Below are 20,095 nucleotides of genomic sequence, written 5' to 3'. Positions count from 1 at the left end.
TAAATTAGCAAGATTTGCTTATTCAGATTCTCAGCCTTGAATTCCCTAGCACAGGTGATAAGGATGCAGGGAGAGCACCTTTCACACGGGAGATTTATTTCCTGCTTTCAGGGGGAACAGAGACAGGAGAGTCAGAAAGCCCTTTTTGCTTTTTAAGTTACTTTAACTCAAAATTGTCACTATGCCATTGTGGAACATCTTGAGGCAGCCTGTCCTGGGCCCCAAAAGAATCTAGGAAGAGAAATGCAAGGAAACAACTGGCCTGGATATGACGTACTTCACCACAGAAAGGACTAATTTTGCAGAAATCAATAGTACTAAGATTTCTAAAATCAATATTTTTCAAGTATGTGATTAGTGGGTAGTGATTAGCCTGTGCGATATATTTCACATTAATATTTCGTATTAACCTCAATATAAATTACCCACGCACAAAACTGTGAATTTCTGAGACATTATTTGTTTTGACTTTTCAAAACAAAAGACGTTTGATTAACGGGAACAATCAGTGAATGAGAACTAAGTTATTGACTTGACCCCAAATCTTTAAGGTGCTTAATTTATTGATTCAATGTATTGTCTCTCCTAATGCCAAGTACATTGTTAGGCACTAAAGAAGGGAAAGTGATCAAGACAAACAGTTTCCCTGGTCTCAGGTAGGTTATAAATCCATACATGTAGGTTATGATAACAAAGAAAATCTCAACATTACTTCTGTAAATATTTAAAGTTTCCTATTTGAGTGAAGATAATTTCTTATATTACACCGGTGATTATTATAAAATTATTATTATAAATTTATTTTTAAAACTGGGAAAACTTCTTGAAATGTGCTCTTGTAATTTAATAAAATAACACATGTTTTTATGTATATGAGATATGGCTACAAGAAAATGGGAAAGGTGTTAAAATAAAAAAGTCAAGAATTTAAAAATATAAGGCAGTAGACTGCTCCAAACCAGTCATCTTGGAGGACTACACAAATATTCTGATTATCCTCTTTTGTTAGTCTGGATTCCCAAGAAAACAGGAAAGCATGAGAGGAAAAGAAACTGAACCAGAGAAGGAGAAAAATGAAATATAAGGGGCCGTGTTAGTGACAGGCCACAGCTTCACAAACACTGCTCATAGTAGGTCATGTGGCACATCTCCAGTGAGACCACATGGGATCCCTTCATCTCCAAAGAATTGGTTGGAAGTAGGAAGGGCAAGAAACTTGTCTTCTAGCTCTTTCTTAAACCTAGGATCTCACTGGTCAAAGTTTCCACCAGGTGTTCACTTCCCTGAATTTCTAGGTTCTTGATCTGACCCCTCTCGGCAGCCTAAGGGAAGTCAGCGTCTCCTCCGAGTGTTCATCCAGCAGTGGTCCATGCAGTGGTCTCCCTGGTTAATTGGCACCAGGTGTGGGTTCTTCTTGGTCTGTAAAACCACTGTGGAATTGGTGGCTGAGTCTTTGTACCTGTGGGATGAGCCACTCTGCTGGGAAACAGCAAGTTGCCTAGAGAGAGAAGGACAGAGGGAATAGGAGGGGCCTAGTGGTTCTAGTTGTGCAAAAACAAAGTCCAGAACTCAGTCTGTATTTCTCTGTTTCTCTCTTTTTTTGAATAATGTGACTCAGATGTTGCAGATCTATTTTTCTCTGGATTTAAATACAACATACTTTGGTATATTTTAAACATTAAATCAGTTATCATAGTGAAAATTAACATCTATAATGACATTAAAAACATTGATTGTAATTGAAAATGAAAAACATAAAAAAAAGACACAGTAAAGAGAAACTAGTTAATTGATTATACCATTTCTAGTATCTTCAAACAGCTTTGCCTTCGAATTTGAACACAAACTAACACACACGCACGTGAACTCATAAAAACAGAGTTACAACTTGATGGTATATATCAAGTTATCTTTTATTCCTCAGCAAGAAGGCATATCATATTGAATTTTTTGAGAAGTCTCCTTGCTCAAAATTTATTTCAATGTTTTACACGAATTTGTAAATAAAAGACTTTCGCTGCAGTAGAGTTATTATGTAAAATTATGCTAGTACTGTTCTTCAAAAACCATTTGACTATTTCTCTGAAACAAAAAATAATAATGTCATTCCCAAATTGTAAAATTATTTTTCAGGAATTTATGATATGAGAATATAAAGTTTAACAAGTAAACCTATTTTTTCCTCAGATATTGTACAAGTTGATTAATATCACTGTTCATCTAGTATCTCCTTTTACATTAGATGTTATTTGTTACTGGTTAGCAACTTTCTAGTTAGGCACCCTAACTTGATGAACAGGAAATCGATGCAAACAAAATAATGTATTAATTAAGAACACTTATTTATTTGTAGTCTCGGCATTATCTTTATATTCCAAAAAAAGAGATAAATTAGCAAAAGAATATAAAGTAATTCTTACAGTTTTATAAAATGAATAAAGAGAAATAATCTAATCTTCACTTAAATAAAGTTCATGAATAAAGGAGTTTTAAATGGATTAGGTACATTATGGTAACTGATAGCAACTTATGTGAAAAGATTGAGAAACATTAAATCAAAACACTAATATCATGGTTTTAGTAAATTAATTTTGGTTTTTGAACCTGTAAATCTTAACTTTTTATTTTGAATTACACTTATTCAGGAAAGAGATAGTGCTCTTTTTTTTGCTGAGGAAGAGTCACCCTGAGCTAACATCTATTGTTAATCTTCCTCATTTTTTTATTTTTTTGCTTGTGGAAGATTCACCCTGAGCTAACATCTACGCCAATCCTCCTCTATTTTGAATGTGGGTCGCCATCCCAGCATGGCTGATGAGTGGTGTAGGTCTGCACCCGGGATCTGAACCCACAAACCCAAGCCACCAAAGCGCAGCATGCCAAACTTAACCCTCAGGGCCAGCCCCCAAGATAGGCTCTGTTAATACCTAGTCACCTGGTTCATTATTGCCTATTCAATCATGGTTGCTGAGTGTTTTATAGGGTAAAACACTCTGTCTCTTTTGCACATTGACTAGGTAGTCAATATGTTCCGAAAGTGGAGATGTGGTGGACTGTGATTCTTCCTTCAGGAATTAATAGTTTATTACCACAGTAGCGGGACTGCTTCCAGCAGATCACCCTCAACTTTATTTCACCAGCTCAAGCAGCTCTATAGAGTCAGCTCATTACCTGAACTCCCATAGGGTCAGCTGAGGTGTCCAATGAGACTCCATCACAGTTCAACTTCTCCTCCTGCTGATTTTTGCTTCCTTCTTTTCCCTTCACAGGATTTTATTCCAAAAGTACTCCCTAATAATCCTCCTGCCTTCATCTCAGAATCTGATTCTTGGAGATTCCAACCAGTGACAGAATATCTGAAGAGCAATAAAGAGTTTTCAAGTATATGAGCCCATAGCTTCTACTGTAGGTTAAATATGGTAGCAAGGTTTTATGACTTGTCTTATTGAGAGGTAGATTCTAATTCCCTTCTTTTTGTTTCTGGGCAGGACGTCATGACTTACTCGACCAACAGAATGTGGAAGAAGGAATATTCTGGGACTTCTAAGGCTAGGTTATAAGAAGCTCTGCAGTTTTCACCTTAGTGTCTTAGAACATTCTCTGCGAGTTTTAATCCATGGTACAAAAGGTCACATTATCCCAAGATTACTATGCCTAAAAGGACACATGTAGATACTTTGGTCAGTGGTTTCAGCTAGCCCAGTCATACACATTTCCCTGCCTAGGGGCCAGACATGTGAATAAAACCATCTTGGACACACCAGAAGAGACAATAGATCAGTTGAATATCATTGAGTGACCTTGCTGGTGCTGCATGAAACAGGAAAATCATCCTATCAAGCCCTGACCAAAATCCTAACTCATTAAATTATGATGCATAATAAGATATTTGTTGCTGTAAGCCAATAAGTTTTGATATAGTTTGTTATAGAGCAATAGAAAACAGGAATGGACTTGGGTAGCAGAAGAGGGCTGCTTTGTAATAGAAACTTTAAAAATAAGTGACATAGTCTTCGGGACCCCGCAGTGGGAAAAAGCCAAAAGCCTTGAGGGAATAGTAAGTAAAGGTGACTATCTCAAGGACACTGTTAGTGGAAGATAAAAATTTACCGCAGATACTATTAGAAATGCTGATAGAACAAAACCATTGTTGTTGATAGCAAAAAAAAAAAACGTTGACTTTATCAAGAACTGGTGGATTTGGCTAAGGAGATATTCAAGCAGTGGGTTTAACATACTAATTAGTTTCTTTTAGCTGTATGTGATAATATATGGACAGAGAGAGATGAGATAAAAAAGTGAATAGTTGAATTTTCAAGCAAAATTTAGAAGACATATAAATGTAATAGAACTTGATAAATTTTGTGAATAAAAACTTGTCTTATTTTAAAATTCTCTAGATGGCAAAAAGTTCTCAAAATAGGACATAAACTCAGGCTAAAATCATATCAAGAGTGTTGCTGGAAAACACTTTAAGATCTCAAAAAATGTTAAAAGGATATAGACTCTATACATAAACAAAAAAATCTTTTAAAAAAGTATTTTAAAGTCATTGTCCCACAATAATCTCTTACTCTTTTCTAGAGAGGGACACATATCAAAGAGATTTGTGGATGTGTCATTGTCTAATGGAATGAGCTCCAATAAGGTTCAAAATAACCCCACAAATTTTTAAGAGAATGGTATTGGCACAAGTACCATCAGTTTTTACTGAGACAGAGACATTTCAAAGTTAAAAGCATCACTGGGGCCCTCAAACATCTAAGCACAAGAAGCAATCTAAGAGATCTACTCAGCTGCAAACATAGGTTATTTCTTTTAGAAAAAATAAGAATATCTCAGAAGACAGAACAAAGAGCCCAAAGAGTAGAGCCAAAAAATTTGAAGAATTATTCCCAGGGTGCACTAATCAAGTAACTGGCAACACACACCCAACAGGATTTCTGAATTTCTGTTCATCAGTGACTGCTGAATGCCTACTGCTTACCCTATTTTGAATTGAGTGTCAATGGATGTTACTCTCTCCTGCGTCATCCTTGTCTGTTGTAGCCACAGATACACCTGGAGGAAGGTTGTAGGTAATTGATCTCTTTACTTCACAGGCCTGAAGATTGAGAGGAACTGTACTTGAGGAACTCTGCCTATAGATCTTCTAACCTGGACCTGGACCTGGACCTGATTTAGATGCTTACATATTCGACTTTTAGCAAATGCTGCAATAGGATGAAATATTCTGTGTCTTATAAGAGATGAAGGCTGCATGTGAGAGAAGTATAAATACTTTATACCCAGAGGTACATTAATGGTAACCCAAAATTTTGATACTTTTCCTTCTCAATGAGTAGTAGAGTCTCATTCTTCTCCCCTTAAATCTCATTTGGCACAGTGATTTGTTTTTACCAATATCATACTGCAGATATGATGTTTTGGACCTTCAAAGCCTAAGTCATAAGAAGATTTGCATGTTCCAAATGGATTTCTTGTTACTCTCAGCCTCTGATAAAGATAGATGTCCAACCTCTCTGAGACTGTCATGTAAGAAGGGGCATGTTCATTCTAGTTAGGTACATACCTAAACTATCAATCAGTCAGTTCTAGCTGAGCTAAGACTTATAGTGATCCCCAAGAAGGCACCATATATAAAGACCATCAAACAGCTAAACTTTACTGTGTGGCTTTCATTGATGCCACATGGAACAAAAGACTTATCCAGCAGAGCCCTGCCCATATTCCTGACTTCCAGCTCCAAACTGTGACAGGTAATAAAATAGGTGTTGTTTTAAAGTACAAAATTTTGGGGCCGGCCCCATGGCTTAGCGGTTAAGTGTGCAAGCTCCGCTACTGGAGGCCCGGGTTCAGATCCCGGGAGTGCACCGACACACCGCTTCTCTGGCCATGCTGAGGCCACGTCCCACGTACAGCAACTAGAAGGATGTACAACTATGACACACAGCTATCTACTGGGGTTTTGGGGGAAAAAAAGGAGGAGGATTGGCAATAGATGTTAGCTCAGAGCCGATCTTCCGCAACAAAAAGAGGAGGATTAGCATGAATGTTAGCTCAGGGCTGATCTTCCTCACAAAAAATAAATAAATCAAATAAAAATAAATAAAGTACTAAATTTTGGGATAATTGATCATTCAGATATGGTGAATCAGAAAAGCTGAAAAAAAGAACAAAGCTGGAGGCGTCACACTCCCTGATTTCAAAGTATACTACAAAGCTATAGTAATCAAAACTGCACGGTACTGGCAGAAAAACAAGCACACAGATAAATGGAACAGAATTGGGAGCCCAGAAATAAACCCATACGTTTATGGACAGCTAATTTTCGACAAGATAGCCAAGAACATACAATGGAGAATGGAAAGTCTCTTCAATAAATGGTGTTGGGAAAAGTGGACTGCCACATGCAAAAGAATGAAAGTAGACCATTATCTTTTGCCTTACACAAAAATCAACTCAGAATGGATTAAAGAATTGAATGTAAGACCTGAAACCATAAAACTCCTAGAAGAAAACATAGGCAGTATGCTCTTTGGCATCGGTCTTAACAGTGTCTTTTTGAATATTGTGTCTCCTCAGGCAAGGAATACAAAAGAAAAAATAAACAGTACTACATCAAACTAAAAAGCTTCTGCACGGCAAAAGAAACTATCAGCAAAATGAAAAGACAACCTACCGGTTGGGAGAAGATATTTGCAAATCATATATCTGATCAGGGTTAATATTCAAAAAATATAAAGAGCTCATACAACTCTACAACAAAAAAATAAGTCTATTAAAAATGGACATAGAATCTGAACATACATTTTTCCAAAGGAGACATACGAGCAACAAACAGGCATATGAAAAGATGCTTAACATCACTAATTATTAGAGAAATGGAAATCAAAATCTACAATGAGATATCAAATCAGGCCTGTCAGAATGGCTATTATTAAAAAGATGAGAAATAACAAGTGTTGTGGAGAAAAGGGAATCCTTGTACACTGCCGGTGGGAAGGTATATTGGTGCAGCCACTATGGAAAACAGCATGAAGATTCCTCAAAAAAATAAAATAGAGCTACCTTATGACCCAACCATTTCACTCCTGTGTATTTAACCAAAGAACATGAAAACACTAATTCCAAAAGATATCTGCACCCCTATGTTCATTGCAGCATTACTCGTAATAGCCAAGACTTGGAAACAATGTAAGTGCCTATTGATGGATGAATGGATAATGAAGATGTGGTATGCATATACAATGGAATACTACTCAGCCATAAAAAAAGATGAAATCTTGCCATTTATGACAACATTGATGGGCCTTGAAGCTATCATGCTAAGAGAAAGAAGACAGATAGAGAAAGCTAAAAACCATATGATTTCATTCATATGTGGAAGATAAAACAACAAACAAACACAATAATACAGAGATTAGATTGGTGGTTATCAGAGAGGAAGGGGGGCAGGGTGAAAGGGGTAAAGGGGCACATTTGTATGGTGACAGATGGCAGCTAGGTTTTTGGTGGTGAACACGATGAAGTCTACACAGAAGTTGAAATATAATGATGTCTACCTGAAATGTATAAAATGTTATAAACCAATGTTACCACAATTAAAAAAATAAAGTACCAAAAAACAAATCTTAGAACAATAAAAACGCTATTTGCCTTTTAAAATTATAATTGCACCTGCAGTATATATGAGTATATGTATGTACATGTACTACTCAAACTAAAAGTCAATACATGTATCTTATACCCAATTTGAAAACTGTAGTAAAATTTAGACTGATGAATTCAAAATACAAAATAAAGCACAAAAAAGGGAAGGGTGGGAAATTAAGTAGTGATGATTTAATAGAAGAGCTATATAGAAATTTGAAGAGAAATTAATGGCAGTAAGAATGGATTTAATTAGGGAATGATATTTACTTCATCTTGTCTAATTTATGTTATCTTATAATATCAGAAACATTTGTGGTATGGCTAGAGAATGTATGTTAATTCAAGTCAAAGGAGATACTTATTTGTATGGAAATGGAGAGCAATTAAGAATTTTTAAGCAAAGTACATTGTCAGTGTGTGCTCAAGAATATTAATCAGATGATGCTCTTTAGTTTGAATTAGTATAGAAAGAAATAAACGTACAGAAATAATTTAAAAACTATTACAATAATCCAGGCAATTGAATGCAATAGAAATGCAAAGTCGGAAGCCTCTGACATAAATTATTTGAGAGTGTCTTCAATAGGTTGCAGTAACTGAATAAAGATAATGAGAGAAGCAGGGCTTTGAGCCTGAGTTATTCAATGAAAGGTGATGCCATTATCAGATTTTGAAAAGTAAAGGATAAGAGAATGTTTTGGAAAACACAAAATAGTTAACTTCTCTTTTTCTCGAAAATATGATAAATTGTCTTGTCTTAATATGTTTCTTATTATAAAGTTATCTATATTTAATAACTTGAAAAACAAATTATACAATTTAAATGGTTTGAGATTAGTAATATGTTTTGAAAATTATAAAATTTCTTTTATAAAAATACTTTCCTAGTTTTACTCTGGGTCTTAGAAATCCTTTGAAATATTTTGAAATTTATTTTTCGTCAATATATATACCTCTTGCTGGCTAAAATTTGCTTGTATTTATAGTTCACAGACTAGTTACTCCTTAGGAGTATTAGGAAAACCATGTGCAGAAGGCTGTTCATTAAGTGCTGTAAGGAAGCTGCAGCGTCTCCATTACTGATGAGATATTTAGCAAAAATCACTGATAAATTATATCTCTTCTTTTATTCCTTTGTATTCATATGGTGTCCTATTGATTCAAAGCTCACAATATTTACCGCACATCTGTTTTACATTTACAAATACACAGAGTACTGCCTCATTCAAAGTTCTCTTCCTTCCATTCCTTATGCCTGATGCAATTACAGCGTTTAAGAAGAGGATAGAAACCTAGCTGAATAAGTAAGAAGAAAACAAGTGCATCCACAGCTGTATAATACTTAAACTTTATAATACATACAAATAGAGTCCTCCGGCTCCTGCAGGATGCCCGAACACCTGGTAGATGAGATGGAAATGCAAAGTAGCTTAAATATTTTAATTCTCTTTGCTCGGAGAGTCAGAATATGTAACTATAGAGTCATAAACTGAATATATGGGCTGCATAAGATATTTCCGACTAAAACGTTCTTCAATAAATGGTCCCAAAGCAGTTTTAAATACCTGCCAACCTAAATTTGAAGGAGTTTATCAAGATGTATCTGGTGACTGCAATCCACGCCTGTAGTGGACTGACACAAAAGTTTTTTTTTTTCTTCTGTTAGAATTGAATCTCAAGGACAGTATGTTTGATAGGGACTTTGCAGGGAATGTATACATATATTACTTGAGGGACTGGCTTTCAGAAGCAGTTCTGGGGACTACTTACAATGTCAATTTGCTTTGCAGGGGAAGATATTGGTAAATATGTCATTAACTTTTTCTCTTTTCTTTCTCTGCATCAAATATTCAAAATGCACATACTAGGTGGAATGCTATTCTATAATCCCAAAGCTTATTATCTGCTACACTCGTATTGTTAACCTGTCTCAGTGTGTTCTATTCATCTGCTATATATTCCTGCAAAATCCTTCTTTCCACGAAAACTGAAACAAGCAACAAACAAAAACACTGCTAAATGCCATAGCCAGCCTGGTCTCACTGAAAAAGCTAGAATCCAATTAAGTTTTTTCGGCCTCAACCCAATGGTAACCATTAGCACCAATACTCCAGTTGTTAGAAATATGACTGCGGTTTCTTTTGAAATATATAGCCCAAGATGACCTAATCCAGGAGTGTATAAACTTCAGTCTTTTTTATTCTGAATGCTACGTACAAACAAACAAAAGAATCAAAAAAAAATTAAGATCTCACAACATAGTAAATATATTTTTTATTCTACAGATGATACTAATATATACATTGTTATAAGTATTGAACATAATGTTTGCATATTATACATTATTATATAATGTATACATTAACAAATGTATGCAAAATAGACATCAGAAAAGAAAACAAACATTCTAATATTTTTTTCTACAAATCTAATAGATTATCACACACAAGTCTCTTTGAGGATTATTTCCCAATCTACCACAGTCTTTCCTCAGGGAAACTATGATCTATGAAATCATGAGAAATTTATGATCTACTGCCTGACAATTGGACAGATCAGAGAGAGCCAAGTCCTGATCTTTTGATTGTGGTCTGCAATGAGATGATTTTGTTGCAATCTCAGATTAAAATCTCCAATAAAATTAACCCTAAAAACAGGTTTGTTTTTATTTTGGACCATCTGTGCTTTAATCGTTATGCATATTATTTTATGTGGAAATGTATTTGAAAGTTTACATATTAGAATTACAAACACATATTTGGAATATGGTATCTTTTAAATCTGCTATTTGTCTGTTAAAATAAACACATATCTCTTACATATGTGAAGAGAAGTACAGCCTGAAGCAGAAGTGCAGCCCTAGTGAAGCAAAATTAAAATAAAAAGGAAAACGAGGCAGGGGAAGGGGGAAAGCAAGTATGAGATGGTACATCAGTGGACTTGTCACTCTTTAACAAGAGAAAATCTAGTTCAGTGGCAAAACCATCCCCAGAAGGGCCATATGAAACCACAACATTTTAGAAAGTTAGGGAAAGAAGTAGGAATGACAAATTTTTCTCCTTCCTCTTCCCATCCTCCTGTGTCCTAAATCTGTCCCAGGGGGTCCTTAACTCCCCAACACTTTTGAATGATGTTACCAGGCCCTTCTGGACAGACTCTGGACAAAGCCAGGATTTCTGTTTTTCAGGAAGTTCAGACCTCGGCTGGGAGCTACTGTTTTCCCACTGTGACAGGTCCAATGGATGCCAGATCAAAGCTCTTCCCTCACTCCTGGGGAAGGTTAAACAACAAGCAATGTTTGGTGATGAGGCAACATATATGGGAGCTAGGACTTTACAACCATCAGACACAGTGCAAGCCATCATGGTAGCATCACCACAGAGGAAGCAGTACAGGTGGCTAATGCCTGGATGGACAATTGGGGCTGAGCAGACATACGGAGACACATAAATTGCTTCTGGACTACTCTGCTTTCCTAGATGCCAGAAACTGCTCTTGATATTTCTGATTAGTTTCTATCCCTTCCATCTTTGATTCTTTGAGCTTGGCCTTTGGATCTCATAGACAATCAGGCAAAGTAATAAATACCACTTATTGAGCCAATAACATGTGATAAATACTGTAGTAGAACTTCTAAAAGGTCCATTAATTCATCACCACAAACCCCCATCAGGTAGATTTTTTATGCCATAATAAAGATAATATGATTGAAACATAAGAATTTAAGTAATTTGCTCAAGGTTAATAGTTTTGTATTTGGGACACCAAAATTTATTCCCAGAACTTCTAAATAAAAGGACAACTCACATATTAAATTCTATACCAAGTTATCAAGAGTTGTCTGTGGTGTAAGCCTTTTGAACCATCTTAAGTAAGAAAGAAATTGCTTAGACTCACCAGCCTTAGATGTAAATATATTTAGCTTAGATACAATTTTAATAAGTTATATGGTAGGTATATTAACAATGACATCATCAAAATAGAATGTTATCTTATAAGTAAATGAAGGGGACAAATTATAGTAATTTCCCATGCTCCAATCAATGAGAGGAAAAGCCATAGTTAAGAGCCCCTAATCAGTGTTTGGTGTCTGCTGTTATCTATACTCCATACTAACTAACACTGTTGAAATGCTTGTTATGAGAAATGATGAGATGTATTTCAGTTTAGTTCTCTGAGTGAGATTATAGTACTATACAATAATATGAAGGTGATGGTAGGTGGTTTTCATAAAATAGGTTGAGAAAGTTTTATTCTCAACTAGCTCTCTTATTTAGCAATGTCTTATGGCCCATTAAAATGATGACATCACCAGGAGCACAACCGAATCCATTTACCTATGAATCTGTGTTTGTTTGTTTGAATTTCGATCTGAGGAAAGCCCAAGAATAAATCCATTTATAAAACAGGCCATGCTAGTGATAAAGCAGACACTGGGACAAATCTATGAAATCAGTAGTCATTGGCCTCCATTTTGGGAGTTCTGAGGGAGGATTTTCAGAGATCTAATACTTATGGAAAACAACCTGAAAAACAGTAAATACCACACCTTCTGTGATTATGTCCAGAGTAACTGCTTAAAATAGCAGAAAATGTTCAACATTATAAATTTTATTCTAGTCAGTGTTTCTATTTTATGCTTTTATTTTGTTAAACGAAACAAACATTTCCACTAATATTGAAGCAATTGAAGACAGTATGTATTTTTGACAAAATGATTGTTATTTATTCAATATGCTAAAAAGTAAACGAAATAAGAATTGTGGCAGTTAAAATTTGCCTCCTTGATTTACAGTCTTTAAAATGAAAAGATAAGTTTTAAAACAGTAACAAAGAAAGAATTATAAGTAATATGTTATTTAAAAGCCTATCTCTGCATCAGTATGAGTCTTCTGCATAAATAAAGAGAAAATATCCACACAACTGTCAGCTTACTTAAACACAGTACTGGAAACCCCTTGATAGCGCAACACAATTGAAATTTTGTATTGTTTAAATTCAAAATTAACTAACAGTATAAAACATTAGCAATATAAACACATTTGCATATTCATTTTAAAAGCACATTTCTGTCTTTTATTAACGTTCAAATAAAATTCTGATTCCCTAATACAATAAACTAATACTGCCTTCCTCAGAATAAATCCTTGAGAATAAAGCTGTATTTAATCCTCACAACGTTCAATGTGTTTATTGTGAATTAAAGCAATGGCTCCAGTCTCTCACCTGAAGACTCTCAACTACTAGCAGGAATGAAAATTACAGACACTAAATATTACTGTCAGAACCCCTTTGCTGATGCACATATTCCAAAATCTGGCCAATGGTATTCTGGGGACCTTGAGAATGTACATGTTTCTACTTCATGCAAAACTAGACCAAGAGTGAATATATGATTTGATCAGAGTTATGGCTTAAGAAATTTTGCATTAATTTAAGATAGATAATTTTTTTATGTATTATGTATAAAGAAAAAATAACTCCATACCTCAATTTCAGAAATACAGAAAAAATAAGCATAGGAAGATGTTGAGTGCTGAATTATAACTACCGATTATCTTGTAATTAAAGTTAAATTGTTAAACACCTGTTTGGAGAAACACTATACAAAATTATTATGAGTTCTTTGAATTTTAAATGGAAAATATAATAAATGAAACCAAATATAGATTGCCCCTTGATGGTTAAAAATGGTTTTCATCTGCTATAGAATGGTTGATACAAATATAAATTAGAAGAAACTCTAGTCATCATTTAATGTTCTTAAAATAAGATTAAACATTTCCAGATTGTTATTTTTCTAATTCAATTCTCCAGAGATAAGTACCCAGAAAGCTAAAAAGAATCATTACCTCATAAGAATTTCAATCAATATTTTCAAGAGTATACATAGTGTTTGAAATTTTATAGCAACAGAAAAGTAATGAAATGAAAATTAAAGTAGATTTTTATACATACTATTAAGAAGTTTTTGAAATTTAAATTCCAGAAGAGATAAAGTGAGTTTACTATGTTTTTGCTTTTTTATTTATAGCTGTTTTGTAAAACTACAATGTATGTTATTTTAATTTTTGACATAAATTTGTGCCTTTCCTATTAAAAGCAGAATATTAAGTTTGAAATGATTGGGTATTTTTACCTTCATTCATTAAATTGTCATTTAAATATCTCTTCAATTAACTTTGAGTTCTAACAGTGTGCTTTGTACTTAGATTCTATAAAGTGGAACTTAGTAAGGAATGCTGTGCTCATGATTGAATATTTTATCTGCAAAAATCTTTGAAACTATGAGACAATTAGAATAGTCTAGTAAAACATACTGTTTTGAAATATGGTTGCAGGGAATATATTAGTTAATTTTTTAAGAATGAAAAGATTGAGTACAATGTATTAGTAGATATCTCTGTTCAAATGTACCTTGGAATTCCATAACAACGTAAGACCAAAATCATAAAGGGTTTTGTTCAATTTTTTTTCCGTTGTGCTGAAGCATACCCCTCCCATAGTTTCTCACCATACAGTGTGGAATATTAGGGAAGACAAAGTAAATGTCACAGATTTATTAAGAATTTAGTTTTTTACTTGTATCTAACAAAATGTTAGTCTCATATAAAGAATATGTTGAAGGTAAAATTTTAGTCTTCAAAAGTTTCAAGTTAGAAATTTGTAGTAGTCTCGTCAGAAATTGTAAGCATCCATCAACCTCTGCTCTACACAGCTACAGAATATAAATGGATCAGAAAGGGTACCCAATCTGAAGCACTTCAATGAAGCTGAAACTGATCAATTAGTGTAAAGATGGTCTTTTATTTTCCCCTGGCCACATATTGTATCTTGAGAAGGACTGAGCGCTCTGTTATCTGACAGAATACTCATCGGCTATTTAGACAAATGGAATGAACTCATTTCTAAATTATGAAATATGACTTAGAAATGACACATGCTACTCTTCAGTTGGAGCTAGATATCTATAGCACAGCATGTGTTTTCATGAACGGGGTAGAAAGTGAGTTTTATGTACTTGTCAGAAGAAGACAAATCATATAGAAGGTTTAGTTGGTAGGATTAATGAAATTAAATAAAATATTATATGTAGATACCTTGAACATTCTCCAAATTACATGATGTAGATTAAAAAAATCGTTATTATTATCAATATTATCCAAGTTATTTACTCTCTACTATAAGCAACACAAGTATCAAACAAGAAAAAATAACACAATATATAAACACACAAATTAGACAGAATGCTGGGGAGAAGAGTATGTATTGGCAAGATGTAGAATTTGGAGAGTAATTTTAGAAAAGATGCAGGAATGTTAAGTCCAAGTTACCCCTTCCTGTGGGTCACACTGAAATAGCAATTGGCAGGAAGAAGCTTTTCACGTTCATGGAAAGTGAGGGTGGTGGTGAAGCAAGTGAGACAGTTTCCAACTTATTCACGATTTTATTTACATAATTGTCTTGAGTAAAATGTTATTGAAGTCAGACAGCTATGGATTTGAATGCTTTACAAACTTGGCAAACTTTCAAACTTACTGAACCTCTGCACAGGAGTTTTCTCATCTGCTACTTTGGGTACTAGTAACTACATCAGACCTTTGTCATGAGCAATTTACTTGACATGCTTCACACATCCACTTAACACATAATAGATAAATGAACACCATGTGCTAGGTACTCAGCTAGACCTTGGGGAAAGAAATGGTATAGAAAACCAGAAAAATATCTATGACTTCCATGTAATAGGAGTTAAATCTTCTCTAACTGGGTTGATATTCAATAACTAGCTATTTTTCTTAATTTTGAAATTTCTTTCAGGAATGCTGCTTATAAAAATAGAGCAATGTAATGGTATCCAACGTGTGTGAGCTCTTTATTTCTACATGCGTTAAATAAATATATAAAACTCTCATTCTAGGGATAGAAGATATTTAATATAAAATAAAAAAATATATTCGTACATTACATGTTTATCTCCACAAGCCAAGAATACCCTTATTTTATTTTATTTTTTTTGTGAGGAAGATCAGCCCTGAGCTAATGTCCGAGGCCAATCCTCCTCTGTTTGCTGAAGAAGACTGGCCCTGGGTTAACATCTGTGCCCGTCTTCCTCTACTTTATATGGGATGCCACCACAGCATGGCTTGACAGGTGGTGCGTCGGTCTACGGCTGGGATCCAAACCTGTGAACCCCGGGCCACGGAAGTGGAGCACGCACACTTAACGGCTACGCCACTAAGCTGGCCCTGGAGAATCTCCTTATTTTTATTAGCAGTTAGACATGGAAGGAAATACAGAAATTTTCATCTCAACCACATACAACTTTTCAGTGATAAAACTGAGGCTTAAATGTCAGAGTGACTTAACCAAGTTTCTTTTGACTAGTGTTCATTTTTAAATCATAATAATCAAGGAAACCTATTTTACTCTGTGTAGTATAAAGTAACAAGTGAACAGAATATTAATTAACATAGTTCTAAATGATTCTTTTAATCCCATTATATTGTTGTAATAAGTTATGTCTCTTTGAATATAAACTTGCCTGATAAACTACAGGATATATATTTAGACATACAGTCATTCAAAATTTCACAGAATATCTGTGATGATACAGCGTAACTCTCTAATTGCCCAATTAGACAAATCCAAACTGTCCAACACCAAAACGATGCCATCAGAGAGACAATCAGAATCTGCATTAAATATAGCTAAAAGGTATAGCCATGTTAACAACAGATGTCGTATCATCAATTTGGTGTTCTGAATATAAAAGAAAAGTGAAGGAACCTGAACACACAGAGACCAGAGAAAGCAAAGACTATCAGTGCAAGGAGACCCACTTTGAGATATTCGCCACGTTGGATCAGTCTGAGGTTTAGCACACTCGTCTGTATGATTGTCCAGAAGAGAGCCAGCTCCCTTTTACCGGCCTGCAGGTAAAGACTCAAGCTATTGGATTTAATCTTGAATTATATTCGGTTTATCCTGATCTTCTTAAAAGACACAGATTAACCTATTCCTAAGAGATAAGAGTATATTCTACCCCACCAACATTTTATTTTAAATAATGTTCAATATCATCAAGCTATTTTTGCAGTAGGGAAAAATGCATATTCCAAATGCGCATTTCTGTGTCTTGTCCTCATCTTCTCTTCTGGTAAGGTGCTGTTACTCTTAGCCAGAGTTTATTTAGAAATTAATCAGGTATTTATATAAACATACCATGGATTGTTTTTAAGTATATCAAAATATTGTTTTGATGAATTTAACAAGCCATTATTTATAGATAAATCAGCTTTTTCTTATCCTAATCTAGCAAGAATTTTGCTTAAAATTATTATGAATTAAGAAAACACTAATATCTTTTAAATTTGAACATACTTTAAATTTTTTATTCTAAATATCTTTTAAAGAAATTCTCTCTTTTTTGGCATCAAATATATCTCTGTATTTAACCATAATCTGTAGTGTTTAGGTTTTAATGAATACATTTAGATTTTGTAGAAATAAAAAGCAGTTATAATTGCTTATTACTCTTAGCCATCCATACCAGTAGACTGTTTGACTTGACTATTTTGAGAGGATAAGGCTAATCTCCTGACTTTTCCTGTATAGCTCTAGGCAACAGCATCCACTGGAAACCACTTTTGAATTTTAGACATACGGGAGAGGAAGAAACAAAAAGTCTCTAAGGTGTATGTTTTACAAGCTGCATCTGATTTTAGTAATGACATACATCATAGAAACATTTTAAAAACAGCAGCTTCCCAATTCTCTAGTAATAATAAATTTATCTGATTTTCTCAAGCTTGGCAAAATCACTAGAAAAAAGAGTTATGAGACAAGAACTTTAAACGACTTGATCAGATATTGCCTTGGTGAATATTATGGACAAGAGTAATGGAGGAAAGTGGTATTGTGAGCTATCTAAGTTTCACTGGTATTAACGATCTTTGGAGTCAGCAGAGACTGGAGATGGGTCTTCGAAAGTACCATATGGGTATACCAGGCATAAGGTGCTAACATAATACACCAGGATAATGGAAAAGGAAACACGGAAGTGTACACAAAAAAATAGCATAGGGAGAGAATCTACAGAATTTAGTATCCTCCCGACCTTGAAGGTGAACAACGACAGAAGAGTGAACCCCAAATATTTTGAATCCACCATTTAAATATCTCGATTGGATGTATTATGCATATACAAGAAAAGCCTTTACCAACTGAGTGTGTTTACAAAAGAGGATACTACCGTGAAACAGCATAAAATAAGCAGAAATAACAGAAATAGCTGATGTTTTCTCACAATTAATTTTTTCTAATTATCATGCTCTAATAAATATGTACAAAGATACTTTTGGTTAGTATTTAATATTTGAGAGTTGAATAGCTCTGCTGTTTTCTGCTAAGAGTGACAGAATGCTGAAATAATAGCAGCTAACGGGATAAATTCATTTAATTACTTCACGCAAAAATGTGTCTGGATTTAGCCACTTTTTTTTTTTTTTTTTTGTGAGGAAGATCAGACCTGAGCTAATATCCATGCTAATCCTCCTCTTTTTGCTGAGGAAGACCGGCTCTGAGCTAACATCTATTGCCAATCCTCCTCCTTTTTTTTTTTTCTCCAAAACCCCGGTAGATAGTTGTATGTCATAGTTGCACGTTCTTCTAGTTGCTGTATGTGGGACGCGGCCTCAGCGTGGCCGGAGAAGGAGTGCCTCGGTGCGCGCCCAGGATCTGAACCCTGGCTGCCAGCAGCAGAGTGCGCGCACTTAACCACTAAACCACGGGGCCGGCCCTGGATTTAGCCACTTCTAGGGCTGGTTTTGAGTTTTGATGACTTCAGGGTGCTACATGGAATATCTTTGTTTTGGCCTGTTCCTCTGGTAAGATAGTTGTAGCCACTTCAGTGATCTGTACTACCCAACTGAGTTAAAACACAGAAAAAAGAGGTCAATAATAAATAAACTAGCAAAAAAAAAAAAAACCAACCCTCCAAAATGAATGTTGATAATGCAAGTCTCCTCTTCCCCAGAAAGTCTCTCTTTTATCAGGAAAAAGACCTTTCCCAGAGGTTGCCCCATCAAACATTTCTTTACATCTGAATAGAATAGTCATGTACTCGACCCAGACCAATCAAGCCAAAGGTATCAGGATTGAACTGAATGAATGTGAATTTATGATTCTTAACTTGTGGTGGAGGACATTATCACTTGAACAGGATCAAAATACTAGTAGCAAGGAAAAAGAGTAAATGGTTATTAGGTATACAACTTGTACTTTCTGCCACAGAGAGTGTACATGAGGACAGACACTTTTATTTAGGTTACTTCTTGTAGGATAGTAAGTTGCTTTGTTCTTTCTAGAGTGGAATTTAGCTTTACTTACACATTTCCTAAAATTTGTAACTGCAATTCAGTTGTGAAGAATTTACTCTTATAATTAAGGCTGTGAGAATAAAAATAGATGTGAGAATTTTTACTGGATAATTGTATATAATTGTGGATAAATGGAAGCAAATATCTAAAAATAGGAGATTAGTTAAATAAATCTTCCTCTATTTATTTAAAAGTGTGCTATTATTACCTTTCTTGGATCAATGAGTATTGGACATTTTCTCTAAAAATGTTCAACTGAACTTTGGAAAAGAAAAACTCGTAGATAAAAGTTCAGATAGTGAGTATGAACACAAAAGGATTGCCTTGCTTATAACTCAAAGTATAAAGTAAATATCCATATTGATGTAAATAAGTGATTAAATAAACAAACCAGTGAGGAAAATAGACAAACATCTCATGCAGAAGAATTCCAAAAATTCATGTACATATGCTCCCCTCAAGGAGGTGGAACATAATCCCTTACTCTTTTTTCTTTTTTAAATTGAGGTCACATTGGTTTATAACATTGTGTAAATTTCAGGTGTACATCGCTATATTTCGGTTTTGGTATACACTGCATTCTGTTTACCACCAAAAGTCTAGTTTCCATCAGTCACCATGCACATGTGCCCTTTTACCCATTTTGCCCTCTGCCAACCCCCCTCCCTTCTGGTAACCACCAATCCACTCTCTTTATCTATGTGTTTGTTTGTTTATCTTCCACATATGAGTGAAATCATATGGTATTTGTTTTTGTCTGACTTATTTCAGATACCCTCAAGGTCCATTTATGTTATTGCAAATGGCATGATTTCATCTTTTTTAATGGCTGAGTAGTATTCCATTGTATGCATATACCACATCCTCTTTATCCATTCCTCCATTGATGGGCACTTGTGTTGTTTCCAAGTCTTAAATGTGAGCTCTACATAACTTCTTTCCAAAGAGTACAGTATAGAAGGAGGACAAAAGAGTAATTTTACAGTAGATAAATCTGACAAACACTCCTTCAACCAGGTGATCCAGGTAATCATTTACAGGGATAAGTAATGGCAATA

The sequence above is a fragment of the Diceros bicornis genome, chromosome 11 (genome assembly GCF_020826845.1).
Source record: "Diceros bicornis minor isolate mBicDic1 chromosome 11, mDicBic1.mat.cur, whole genome shotgun sequence".
In the NCBI taxonomy this organism is placed as follows: Eukaryota; Metazoa; Chordata; class Mammalia; order Perissodactyla; family Rhinocerotidae; genus Diceros; species Diceros bicornis.
Note: the sequence above shows the minus strand (reverse complement) of the source record.